The sequence below is a fragment of the Leptodactylus fuscus genome, chromosome 1 (assembly GCF_031893055.1).
Source record: "Leptodactylus fuscus isolate aLepFus1 chromosome 1, aLepFus1.hap2, whole genome shotgun sequence".
Classification (NCBI taxonomy): Eukaryota; Metazoa; Chordata; class Amphibia; order Anura; family Leptodactylidae; genus Leptodactylus; species Leptodactylus fuscus.
The window spans coordinates 38,360,510-38,374,029 of NC_134265.1; positions in this window are offsets into that span (position 1 = coordinate 38,360,510).

A 13,520-nucleotide genomic window follows, 5' to 3' on the forward strand; every position below is an offset into this window, starting at 1 on the left:
CGGCGCAGTATTCTGAACGCTCGCTACTTCTTGTTCCTTCAAGTTGCAAGCTGACCGGTGTTGATGGGAACTCACTTGCTCTGTTCAAGCAATGCTTTGCGAAAGCAGCACATGGCTCCTATCTCAGACCTTCCCTGAGGCCAGCTGAAGAGCAACTGGAGTGCTCCGCAAGGAACCTCAGCACCGAGCTTCTCTCCACACGGTTGGTGAGCTTACCTCACTGGCTATTTAAAGGTCATCGCGGAAGGGATGTCTTAACTTAAGGCGACATCTCTTGTCAAGAAAGAAGATGATAAATGAGAAGAGCGGCTTTTATGTAAAGTTAATTTTCTACAACATTAGATAGTGTTTTGCACGATATTGCAACCAGCAATTCTGCTTTTTAGTTCTGGATCAGATACACATGCAAATTAAACTATAAGGCAAGAGCTGATTTTTTTTCATCTGAGTTTAATATTTTGATTTTAGATTAGAATTTCTACAGAAACATTTTCATTCAAAGCCCAAGCAAAGTATTGAATTACTGACAGAACCCACAGTTGTGTTTTGTACCAGTAGACCTGCCATGGCATAGTGAAAGATTCACCTGTACTCTCCCGAAACAGACATCAAAATCCATAGGCCCAGGGAGAATCGGACAGATGTAGAGACTCCCGCTTTCCAAGTGCTATCGTCTCTATCTGAAAGCGGAACCTTGTTTTTCTTCAAGTATTTCTTGCCCAGGACTGAGGGAGCAAACGCCGATGTGGTGTATGAAAAGGAGCTTGGAAAATAACGGCACGATCTGTTCTTAACATTCAATAGAAAACATACAGCGCTTTTCTGGAGCAGACGCCAACAAAAGTTGGAGAGAGAGTAGTCTGAATTGAGTTGGGAAACATCTGCTTTTTCCTCTCGGTCATTGAACTGAAGCATGCCAGCCGTAAGTCGCTTCCAAACTTGACAACTTGGAATCGGTAGCGGCGCAGTATTCTGAACGCTCGCTACTTCTTGTTCCTTCAAGTTGCAAGCTGACCGGTGTTGATGGGAACTCACTTGCTCTGTTCAAGCAATGCTTTGCGAAAGCAGCACATGGCTCCTATCTCAGACCTTCCCCGAGGCCAGCTGAAGAGCAACTGGAGTGCTCCGCAAGGAACCTCAGCACCGAGCTTCTCTCCACACGGTTGGTGAGCTTACCTCACTGGCTATTTAAAGGTCATCGCGGAAGGGATGTCTTAACTTAAGGCGACATCTCTTGTCAAGAAAGAAAATGATAAATGAGAAGAGCGGCTTTTATGTAAAGTTAATTTTCTACAACATTAGATAGTGTTTTGCACGATATTGCAACCGGCAATTCTGCTTTTTAGTTCTGGATCAGATACACATGCAAATTAGACTATAAGGCAAGAGCTGATTTTTTTTTCATCTGAGTTTAATATTTTGATTTTAGATTAGAATTTCTACAGAAACATTTTCATTCAAAGCCCGAGCAAAGTATTGAATTACTGACAGAACCCACAGTTGTGTTTTGTACCAGTAGACCTGCCATGGCATAGTGAAAGATTCACCTGTACTCTCCCGAAACAGACATCAAAATCCATAGGCCCAGGGAGAATCAGACAGATGTAGAGACTCCCGCTTTCAAAGTGCTATCGTCTCTATCTGAAAGCGGAACCTTGTTTTTCTTCAAGTATTTCTTGCCCAGGACTGGGGGAGCAAACGCCGATGTGGTGTATGAAAAGGAGCTTGGAAAATAACGGCACGATCTGTTCTTAACATTCAATAGAAAACATACAGCGCTTTTCTGGAGCAGACGCCAACAAAAGTTGGAGAGAGAGTAGTCTGAATTGAGTTGGGAAACATCTGTTTTTTCCTCTCGGTCATTGAACTGAAGCATGCCAGCCGTGAGTTGCTTCCAAACTCGACAACTTGGAATCGGTAGCGGCGTAGTATTCTGAACGCTCGCTACTTCTTGTTCCTTCAAGTTGCAAGCTGACCGGTGTTGATGGGAACTCACTTGCTCTGTTCAAGCAATGCTTTGCGAAAGCAGCACATGGCTCCTATCTCAGACCTTCCCCAAGGCCAGCTGAAGAGCAACTGGAATGCTCCGCAAGGAACCTCAGCACCGAGCTTCTCTCCACACGGTTGGTGAGCTTACCCCACTGGCTATTTAAAGGTCATCGCGGAAGGGATGTCTTAACTTAAGGCGACATCTCTTGTCAAGAAAGAAGATGATAAATGAGAAGAGCGGCTTTTATGTAAAGTTAATTTTCTACAACATTAGATAGTGTTTTGCACGATATTGCAACCGGCAATTCTGCTTTTTAGTTCTGGATCAGATACACATGCAAATTAGACTATAAGGCAAGAGCTGATTTTTTTTCATCTGAGTTTAATATTTTGATTTTAGATTAGAATTTCTACAGAAACATTTTCATTCAAAGCCCGAGCAAAGTATTGAATTACTGACAGAACCCACAGTTGTGTTTTGTACCAGTAGACCTGCCATGGCATAGTGAAAGATTCACCTGTACTCTCCCGAAACAGACATCAAAATCCATAGGCCCAGGGAGAATCGGACAGATGTAGAGACTCCCGCTTTCCAAGTGCTATCGTCTCTATCTGAAAGCGGAACCTTGTTTTTCTTCAAGTATTTCTTGCCCAGGACTGGGGGAGCAAACGCTGATGTGGTGTATGAAAAGGAGCTTGGAAAATAATGGCACAATCTGTTCTTAACATTCAATAGAAAACATACAGCGCTTTTCTGGAGCAGACGCCAACAAAAGTTGGAGAGAGAGTAGTCTGAATTGAGTTGGGAAACATCTGCTTTTTCCTCTCGGTCATTGAACTGAAGCATGCCAGCCGTAAGTCGCTTCCAAACTCGACAACTTGGAATCGGTAGCGGCGCAGTATTCTGAACGCTCGCTACTTCTTGTTCCTTCAAGTTGCAAGCTGACCGGTGTTGATGGGAACTCACTTGCTCTGTTCAAGCAATGCTTTGCGAAAGCAGCACATGGCTCCTATCTCAGACCTTCCCCGAGGCCAGCTGAAGAGCAACTGGAGTGCTCCGCAAGAAACCTCAGCACCGAGCTTCTCTCCACACGGTTGGTGAGCTTACCTCACTGGCTATTTAAAGGTCATCGCGGAAGGGATGTCTTAACTTAAGGCGACATCTCTTGTCAAGAAAGAAGATGATAAATGAGAAGAGCGGCTTTTATGTAAAGTTAATTTTCTACAACATTAGATAGTGTTTTGCACGATATTGCAACCGGCAATTCTGCTTTTTAGTTCTGGATCAGATACACATGCAAATTAAACTATAAGGCAAGAGCTGATTTTTTTTTCATCTGAGTTTAATATTTTGATTTTAGATTAGAATTTCTACAGAAACATTTTCATTCAAAGCCCGAGCAAAGTATTGAATTACTGACAGAACCCACAGTTGTGTTTTGTACCAGTAGACCTGCCATGGCATAGTGAAAGATTCACCTGTACTCTCCCGAAACAGACATCAAAATCCATAGGCCCAGGAAGAATCGGACAGATGTAGAGACTCCCGCTTTCCAAGTGCTATCGTCTCTATCTGAAAGCGGAACCTTGTTTTTCTTCAAGTATTTCTTGCCCAGGACTGAGGGAGCAAACGCCGATGTGGTGTATGAAAAGGAGCTTGGAAAATAACGGCACGATCTGTTCTTAACATTCAATAGAAAACATACAGCGCTTTTCTGGAGCAGACGCCAACAAAAGTTGGAGAGAGAGTAGTCTGAATTGAGTTGGGAAACATCTGCTTTTTCCTCTCGGTCATTGAACTGAAGCATGCCAGCCGTGAGTCGCTTCCAAACTCGACAACTTGGAATCGGTAGCGGCGCAGTATTCTGAACGCTCGCTACTTCTTGTTCCTTCAAGTTGCAAGCTTACCGGTGTTGATGGGAACTCACTTGCTCTGTTCAAGCAATACTTTGCGAAAGCAGCACATGGCTCCTATCTCAGACCTTCCCCGAGGCCAGCTGAAGAGCAACTGGAGTGCTCCGCAAGGAACCTCAGCACCGAGCTTCTCTCCACACGGTTGGTGAGTTTACCCCACTGGCTATTTAAAGGTCATCGCGGAAGGGATGTCTTAACTTAAGGCGACATCTCTTGTCAAGAAAGAAGATGATAAATGAGAAGAGCGGCTTTTATGTAAAGTTAATTTTCTACAACATTAGATAGTGTTTTGCACGATATTGCAACCGGCAATTCTGCTTTTTAGTTCTGGATCAGATACACATGCAAATTAAACTATAAGGCAAGAGCTGATTTTTTTTCATCTGAGTTTAATATTTTGATTTTAGATTAGAATTTCTACAGAAACATTTTCATTCAAAGCCCGAGCAAAGTATTGAATTACTGACAGAACCCACAGTTGTGTTTTGTACCAGTAGACCTGCCATGGCATAGTGAAAGATTCACCTGTACTCTCCCGAAACAGACATCAAAATCCATAGGCCCAGGGAGAATCAGACAGATGTAGAGAATCCCGCTTTCAAAGTGCTATCGTCTCTATCTGAAAGCGGAACCTTGTTTTTCTTCAAGTATTTCTTGCCCAGGACTGGGGGAGCAAACGCCGATGTGGTGTATGAAAAGGAGCTTGGAAAATAACGGCACGATCTGTTCTTAACATTCAATAGAAAACATACAGCGCTTTTCTGGAGCAGACGCCAACAAAAGTTGGAGAGAGAGTAGTCTGAATTGAGTTGGGAAACATCTGCTTTTTCCTCTCGGTCATTGAATTGAAGCATGCCAGCCGTGAGTCGCTTCCAAACTCGACAACTTGGAATCGGTAGCGGCGCAGTATTCTGAACGCTCGCTACTTCTTGTTCCTTCAAGTTGCAAGCTGACCGGTGTAGATGGGAACTCACTTGCTCTGTTCAAGCAATGCTTTGCGAAAACAGCACATGGCTCCTATCTCAGACCTTCCCCAAGGCCAGCTGAAGAGCAACTGGAATGCTCCGCAAGGAACCTCAGCACCGAGCTTCTCTCCACACGGTTGGTGAGCTTACCCCACTGGCTATTTAAAGGTCATCGCGGAAGGGATGTCTTAACTTAAGGCGACATCTCTTGTCAAGAAAGAAGATGATAAATGAGAAGAGCGGCTTTTATGTAAAGTTAATTTTCTACAACATTAGATAGTGTTTTGCACGATATTGCAACCGGCAATTCTGCTTTTTAGTTCTGGATCAGATACACATGCAAATTAGACTATAAGGCAAGAGCTGATTTTTTTTCATCTGAGTTTAATATTTTGATTTTAGATTAGAATTTCTACAGAAACATTTTCATTCAAAGCCCGAGCAAAGTATTGAATTACTGACAGAACCCACAGTTGTGTTTTGTACCAGTAGACCTGCCATGGCATAGTGAAAGATTCATCTGTACTCTCCCGAAACAGACATCAAAATCCATAGGCCCAGGGAGAATCGGACAGATGTAGAGACTCCCGCTTTCCAAGTGCTATCGTCTCTATCTGAAAGCGGAACCTTGTTTTTCTTCAAGTATTTTTTGCCCAGGACTGAGGGAGCAAACGCCGATGTGGTGTATGAAAAGGAGCTTGGAAAATAATGGCACGATCTGTTCTTAACATTCAATAGAAAACATACAGCGCTTTTCTGGAGCAGACGCCAACAAAAGTTGGAGAGAGAGTAGTCTGAATTGAGTTGGGAAACATCTGCTTTTTCCTCTCGGTCATTGAACTGAAGCATGCCAGCCGTGAGTCGCTTCCAAACTCGACAACTTGGAATCGGTAGCGGCGCAGTATTCTGAACGCTCGCTACTTCTTGTTCCTTCAAGTTGCAAGCTGACCGGTGTTGATGGGAACTCACTTGCTCTGTTCAAGCAATGCTTTGCGAAAGCAGCACATGGCTCCTATCTCAGACCTTCCCTGAGGCCAGCTGAAGAGCAACTGGAGTGCTCCGCAAGGAACCTCAGCACCGAGCTTCTCTCCACACGGTTGGTGAGCTTACCCCACTGGCTATTTAAAGGTCATCGCGGAAGGGATGTCTTAACTTAAGGTGACATCTCTTGTCAAGAAAGAAAATGATAAATGAGAAGAGCGGCTTTTATGTAAAGTTAATTTTCTACAACATTAGATAGTGTTTTGCACGATATTGCAACCGGCAATTCTGCTTTTTAGTTCTGGATCAGATACACATGCAAATTAGACTATAAGGCAAGAGCTGATTTTTTTTTCATCTGAGTTTAATATTTTGATTTTAGATTAGAATTTCTACAGAAACATTTTCATTCAAAGCCCGAGCAAAGTATTGAATTACTGACAGAACCCACAGTTGTGTTTTGTACCAGTAGACCTGCCATGGCATAGTGAAAGATTCACCTGTACTCTCCCGAAACAGACATCAAAATCCATAGGCCCAGGGAGAATCAGACAGATGTAGAGACTCCCGCTTTCAAAGTGCTATCGTCTCTATCTGAAAGCGGAACCTTGTTTTTCTTCAAGTATTTCTTGCCCAGGACTGGGGGAGCAAACGCCGATGTGGTGTATGAAAAGGAGCTTGGAAAATAACGGCACGATCTGTTCTTAACATTCAATAGAAAACATACAGCGCTTTTCTGGAGCAGACGCCAACAAAAGTTGGAGAGAGAGTAGTCTGAATTGAGTTGGGAAACATCTGCTTTTTCCTCTCGGTCATTGAATTGAAGCATGCCAGCCGTGAGTCGCTTCCAAACTCGACAACTTGGAATCGGTAGCGGCGCAGTATTCTGAACGCTCGCTACTTCTTGTTCCTTCAAGTTGCAAGCTGACCGGTGTAGATGGGAACTCACTTGCTCTGTTCAAGCAATGCTTTGCGAAAGCAGCACATGGCTCCTATCTCAGACTTTCCCCGAGGCCAGCTGAAGAGCAACTGGAGTGCTCCGCAAGGAACCTCAACCTCACCGAGCTTCTCTCCACACGGTTGGTGAGCTTACCCCACTGGCTATTTAAAGGTCATCGCGGAAGGGCTGTCTTAACTTAAGGCGACATCTCTTGTCAAGAAAGAAGATGATAAATGAGAAGAGCGGCTTTTATGTAAAGTTAATTTTCTACAACATTAGATAGTGTTTTGCACGATATTGCAACCGGCAATTCTGCTTTTTAGTTCTGGATCAGATACACATGCAAATTAGACTATAAGGCAAGAGCTGTTTTTTTTCATATGAGTTTAATATTTTGATTTTAGATTAGAATTTCTACAGAAACATTTTCATTCAAAGCCCGAGCAAAGTATTGAATTACTGACAGAACCCACAGTTGTGTTTTGTACCAGTAGACCTTCCATGGCATAGTGAAAGATTCACCTGTACTCTCCCGAAACAGACATCAAAATCCATAGGCCCAGGGAGAATCAGACAGATGTAGAGACTCCCGCTTTCAAAGTGCTATCGTCTCTATCTGAAAGCGGAACCTTGTTTTTCTTCAAGTATTTCTTGCCCAGGACTGGGGGAGCAAACGCCGATGTGGTGTATGAAAAGGAGCTTGGAAAATAACGGCACAATCTGTTCTTAACATTCAATAGAAAACATACAGCGCTTTTCTGGAGCAGACGCCAACAAAAGTTGGAGAGAGAGTAGTCTGAATTGAGTTGGGAAACATCTGTTTTTTCCTCTCGGTCATTGAACTGAAGCATGCCAGCCGTGAGTTGCTTCCAAACTCGACAACTTGGAATCGGTAGCGGCGCAGTATTCTGAACGCTCGCTACTTCTTGTTCCTTCAAGTTGCAAGCTGACCGGTGTTGATGGGAACTCACTTGCTCTGTTCAAGCAATGCTTTGCGAAAGCAGCACATGGCTCCTATCTCAGACCTTCCCCAAGGCCAGCTGAAGAGCAACTGGAATGCTCCGCAAGGAACCTCAGCACCGAGCTTCTCTCCACACGGTTGGTGAGCTTACCCCACTGGCTATTTAAAGGTCATCGCGGAAGGGATGTCTTAACTTAAGGCGACATCTCTTGTCAAGAAAGAAGATGATAAATGAGAAGAGCGGCTTTTATGTAAAGTTAATTTTCTACAACATTAGATAGTGTTTTGCACGATATTGCAACCAGCAATTCTGCTTTTTAGTTCTGGATCAGATACACATGCAAATTAGACTATAAGGCAAGAGCTGATTTTTTTTCATCTGAGTTTAATATTTTGATTTTAGATTAGAATTTCTACAGAAACATTTTCATTCAAAGCCCGAGCAAAGTATTGAATTACTGACAGAACCCACAGTTGTGTTTTGTACCAGTAGACCTGCCATGGCATAGTGAAAGATTCATCTGTACTCTCCCGAAACAGACATCAAAATCCATAGGCCCAGGGAGAATCGGACAGATGTAGAGACTCCCGCTTTCCAAGTGCTATCGTCTCTATCTGAAAGCGGAACCTTGTTTTTCTTCAAGTATTTTTTGCCCAGGACTGAGGGAGCAAACGCCGATGTGGTGTATGAAAAGGAGCTTGGAAAATAACGGCACGATCTGTTCTTAACATTCAATAGAAAACATACAGCGCTTTTCTGGAGCAGACGCCAACAAAAGTTGGAGAGAGAGTAGTCTGAATTGAGTTGGGAAACATCTGCTTTTTCCTCTCGGTCATTGAACTGAAGCATGCCAGCCGTGAGTCGCTTCCAAACTCGACAACTTGGAATCGGTAGCGGCGCAGTATTCTGAACGCTCGCTACTTCTTGTTCCTTCAAGTTGCAAGCTGACCGGTGTTGATGGGAACTCACTTGCTCTGTTCAAGCAATGCTTTGCGAAAGCAGCACATGGCTCCTATCTCAGACCTTCCCTGAGGCCAGCTGAAGAGCAACTGGAGTGCTCCGCAAGGAACCTCAGCACCGAGCTTCTCTCCACACGGTTGGTGAGCTTACCCCACTGGCTATTTAAAGGTCATCGCGGAAGGGATGTCTTAACTTAAGGCGACATCTCTTGTCAAGAAAGAAAATGATAAATGAGAAGAGCGGCTTTTATGTAAAGTTAATTTTCTACAACATTAGATAGTGTTTTGCACGATATTGCAACCGGCAATTCTGCTTTTTAGTTCTGGATCAGATACACATGCAAATTAGACTATAAGGCAAGAGCTGATTTTTTTTTCATCTGAGTTTAATATTTTGATTTTAGATTAGAATTTCTACAGAAACATTTTCATTCAAAGCCCGAGCAAAGTATTGAATTACTGACAGAACCCACAGTTGTGTTTTGTACCAGTAGACCTGCCATGGCATAGTGAAAGATTCACCTGTACTCTCCCGAAACAGACATCAAAATCCATAGGCCCAGGGAGAATCAGACAGATGTAGAGACTCCCGCTTTCAAAGTGCTATCGTCTCTATCTGAAAGCGGAACCTTGTTTTTCTTCAAGTATTTCTTGCCCAGGACTGGGGGAGCAAACGCCGATGTGGTGTATGAAAAGGAGCTTGGAAAATAACGGCACGATCTGTTCTTAACATTCAATAGAAAACATACAGCGCTTTTCTGGAGCAGACGCCAACAAAAGTTGGAGAGAGAGTAGTCTGAATTGAGTTGGGAAACATCTGCTTTTTCCTCTCGGTCATTGAATTGAAGCATGCCAGCCGTGAGTCGCTTCCAAACTCGACAACTTGGAATCGGTAGCGGCGCAGTATTCTGAACGCTCGCTACTTCTTGTTCCTTCAAGTTGCAAGCTGACCGGTGTAGACGGGAACTCACTTGCTCTGTTCAAGCAATGCTTTGCGAAAGCAGCACATGGCTCCTATCTCAGACTTTCCCCGAGGCCAGCTGAAGAGCAACTGGAGTGCTCCGCAAGGAACCTCAACCTCACCGAGCTTCTCTCCACACGGTTGGTGAGCTTACCCCACTGGCTATTTAAAGGTCATCGCGGAAGGGCTGTCTTAACTTAAGGCGACATCTCTTGTCAAGAAAGAAGATGATAAATGAGAAGAGCGGCTTTTATGTAAAGTTAATTTTCTACAACATTAGATAGTGTTTTGCACGATATTGCAACCGGCAATTCTGCTTTTTAGTTCTGGATCAGATACACATGCAAATTAGACTATAAGGCAAGAGCTGTTTTTTTTCATATGAGTTTAATATTTTGATTTTAGATTAGAATTTCTACAGAAACATTTTCATTCAAAGCCCGAGCAAAGTATTGAATTACTGACAGAACCCACAGTTGTGTTTTGTACCAGTAGACCTGCCATGGCATAGTGAAAGATTCACCTGTACTCTCCCGAAACAGACATCAAAATCCATAGGCCCAGGGAGAATCGGACAGATGTAGAGACTCCCGCTTTCCAAGTGCTATCGTCTCTATCTGAAAGCGGAACCTTGTTTTTCTTCAAGTATTTCTTGCCCAGGACTGAGGGAGCAAACGCTGATGTGGTGTATGAAAAGGAGCTTGGAAAATAATGGCACAATCTGTTCTTAACATTCAATAGAAAACATACAGCGCTTTTCTGGAGCAGACGCCAACAAAAGTTGGAGAGAGAGTAGTCTGAATTGAGTTGGGAAACATCTGCTTTTTCCTCTCGGTCATTGAACTGAAGCATGCCAGCCGTGAGTTGCTTCCAAACTCGACAACTTGGAATCGGTAGCGGCGCAGTATTCTGAACACTCGCTACTTCTTGTTCCTTCAAGTTGCAAGCTGACCGGTGTTGATGGGAACTCACTTGCTCTGTTCAAGCAATGCTTTGCGAAAGCAGCACATGGCTCCTATCTCAGACCTTCCCCGAGGCCAGCTGAAGAGCAACTGGAGTGCTCCGCAAGAAACCTCAGCACCGAGCTTCTCTCCACACGGTTGGTGAGCTTACCTCACTGGCTATTTAAAGGTCATCGCGGAAGGGATGTCTTAACTTAAGGCGACATCTCTTGTCAAGAAAGAAGATGATAAATGAGAAGAGCGGCTTTTATGTAAAGTTAATTTTCTACAACATTAGATAGTGTTTTGCACGATATTGCAACCGGCAATTCTGCTTTTTAGTTCTGGATCAGATACACATGCAAATTAAACTATAAGGCAAGAGCTGATTTTTTTTTCATCTGAGTTTAATATTTTGATTTTAGATTAGAATTTCTACAGAAACATTTTCATTCAAAGCCCGAGCAAAGTATTGAATTACTGACAGAACCCACAGTTGTGTTTTGTACCAGTAGACCTGCCATGGCATAGTGAAAGATTCACCTGTACTCTCCCGAAACAGACATCAAAATCCATAGGCCCAGGAAGAATCGGACAGATGTAGAGACTCCCGCTTTCCAAGTGCTATCGTCTCTATCTGAAAGCGGAACCTTGTTTTTCTTCAAGTATTTCTTGCCCAGGACTGAGGGAGCAAACGCCGATGTGGTGTATGAAAAGGAGCTTGGAAAATAACGGCACGATCTGTTCTTAACATTCAATAGAAAACATACAGCGCTTTTCTGGAGCAGACGCCAACAAAAGTTGGAGAGAGAGTAGTCTGAATTGAGTTGGGAAACATCTGTTTTTTCCTCTCGGTCATTGAACTGAAGCATGCCAGCCGTGAGTTGCTTCCAAACTCGACAACTTGGAATCGGTAGCGGCGCAGTATTCTGAACGCTCGCTACTTCTTGTTCCTTCAAGTTGCAAGCTGACCGGTGTTGATGGGAACTCACTTGCTCTGTTCAAGCAATGCTTTGCGAAAGCAGCACATGGCTCCTATCTCAGACCTTCCCCAAGGCCAGCTGAAGAGCAACTGGAATGCTCCGCAAGGAACCTCAGCACCGAGCTTCTCTCCACACGGTTGGTGAGCTTACCCCACTGGCTATTTAAAGGTCATCGCGGAAGGGATGTCTTAACTTAAGGCGACATCTCTTGTCAAGAAAGAAGATGATAAATGAGAAGAGCGGCTTTTATGTAAAGTTAATTTTCTACAACATTAGATAGTGTTTTGCACGATATTGCAACCGGCAATTCTGCTTTTTAGTTCTGGATCAGATACACATGCAAATTAGACTATAAGGCAAGAGCTGATTTTTTTTCATCTGAGTTTAATATTTTGATTTTAGATTAGAATTTCTACAGAAACATTTTCATTCAAAGCCCGAGCAAAGTATTGAATTACTGACAGAACCCACAGTTGTGTTTTGTACCAGTAGACCTGCCATGGCATAGTGAAAGATTCACCTGTACTCTCCCGAAACAGACATCAAAATCCATAGGCCCAGGGAGAATCGGACAGATGTAGAGACTCCCGCTTTCCAAGTGCTATCATCTCTATCTGAAAGCGGAACCTTGTTTTTCTTCAAGTATTTTTTGCCCAGGACTGAGGGAGCAAACGCCGATGTGGTGTATGAAAAGGAGCTTGGAAAATAACGGCACGATCTGTTCTTAACATTCAATAGAAAACATACAGCGCTTTTCTGGAGCAGACGCCAACAAAAGTTGGAGAGAGAGTAGTCTGAATTGAGTTGGGAAACATCTGCTTTTTCCTCTCGGTCATTGAACTGAAGCATGCCAGCTGTGAGTCGCTTCCAAACTCGACAACTTGGAATCGGTAGCGGCGCAGTATTCTGAACGCTCGCTACTTCTTGTTCCTTCAAGTTGCAAGCTGACCGGTGTTGATGGGAACTCACTTGCTCTGTTCAAGCAATGCTTTGCGAAAGCAGCACATGGCTCCTATCTCAGATCTTCCCTGAGGCCAGCTGAAGAGCAACTGGAGTGCTCCGCAAGGAACCTCAGCACCGAGCTTCTCTCCACACGGTTGGTGAGCTTACCCCACTGGCTATTTAAAGGTCATCGCGGAAGGGATGTCTTAACTTAAGGCGACATCTCTTGTCAAGAAAGAAAATGATAAATGAGAAGAGCGGCTTTTATGTAAAGTTAATTTTCTACAACATTAGATAGTGTTTTGCACGATATTGCAACCGGCAATTCTGCTTTTTAGTTCTGGATCAGATACACATGCAAATTAGACTATAAGGCAAGAGCTGATTTTTTTTTCATCTGAGTTTAATATTTTGATTTTAGATTAGAATTTCTACAGAAACATTTTCATTCAAAGCCCGAGCAAAGTATTGAATTACTGACAGAACCCACAGTTGTGTTTTGTACCAGTAGACCTGCCATGGCATAGTGAAAGATTCACCTGTACTCTCCCGAAACAGACATCAAAATCCATAGGCCCAGGGAGAATCAGACAGATGTAGAGACTCCCGCTTTCAAAGTGCTATCGTCTCTATCTGAAAGCGGAACCTTGTTTTTCTTCAAGTATTTCTTGCCCAGGACTGGGGGAGCAAACGCCGATGTGGTGTATGAAAAGGAGCTTGGAAAATAACGGCACGATCTGTTCTTAACATTCAATAGAAAACATACAGCGCTTTTCTGGAGCAGACGCCAACAAAAGTTGGAGAGAGAGTAGTCTGAATTGAGTTGGGAAACATCTGCTTTTTCCTCTCGGTCATTGAATTGAAGCATGCCAGCCGTGAGTCGCTTCCAAACTCGACAACTTGGAATCGGTAGCGGCGCAGTATTCTGAATGCTCGCTACTTCTTGTTCCTTCAAGTTGCAAGCTGACCGGTGTAGATGGGAA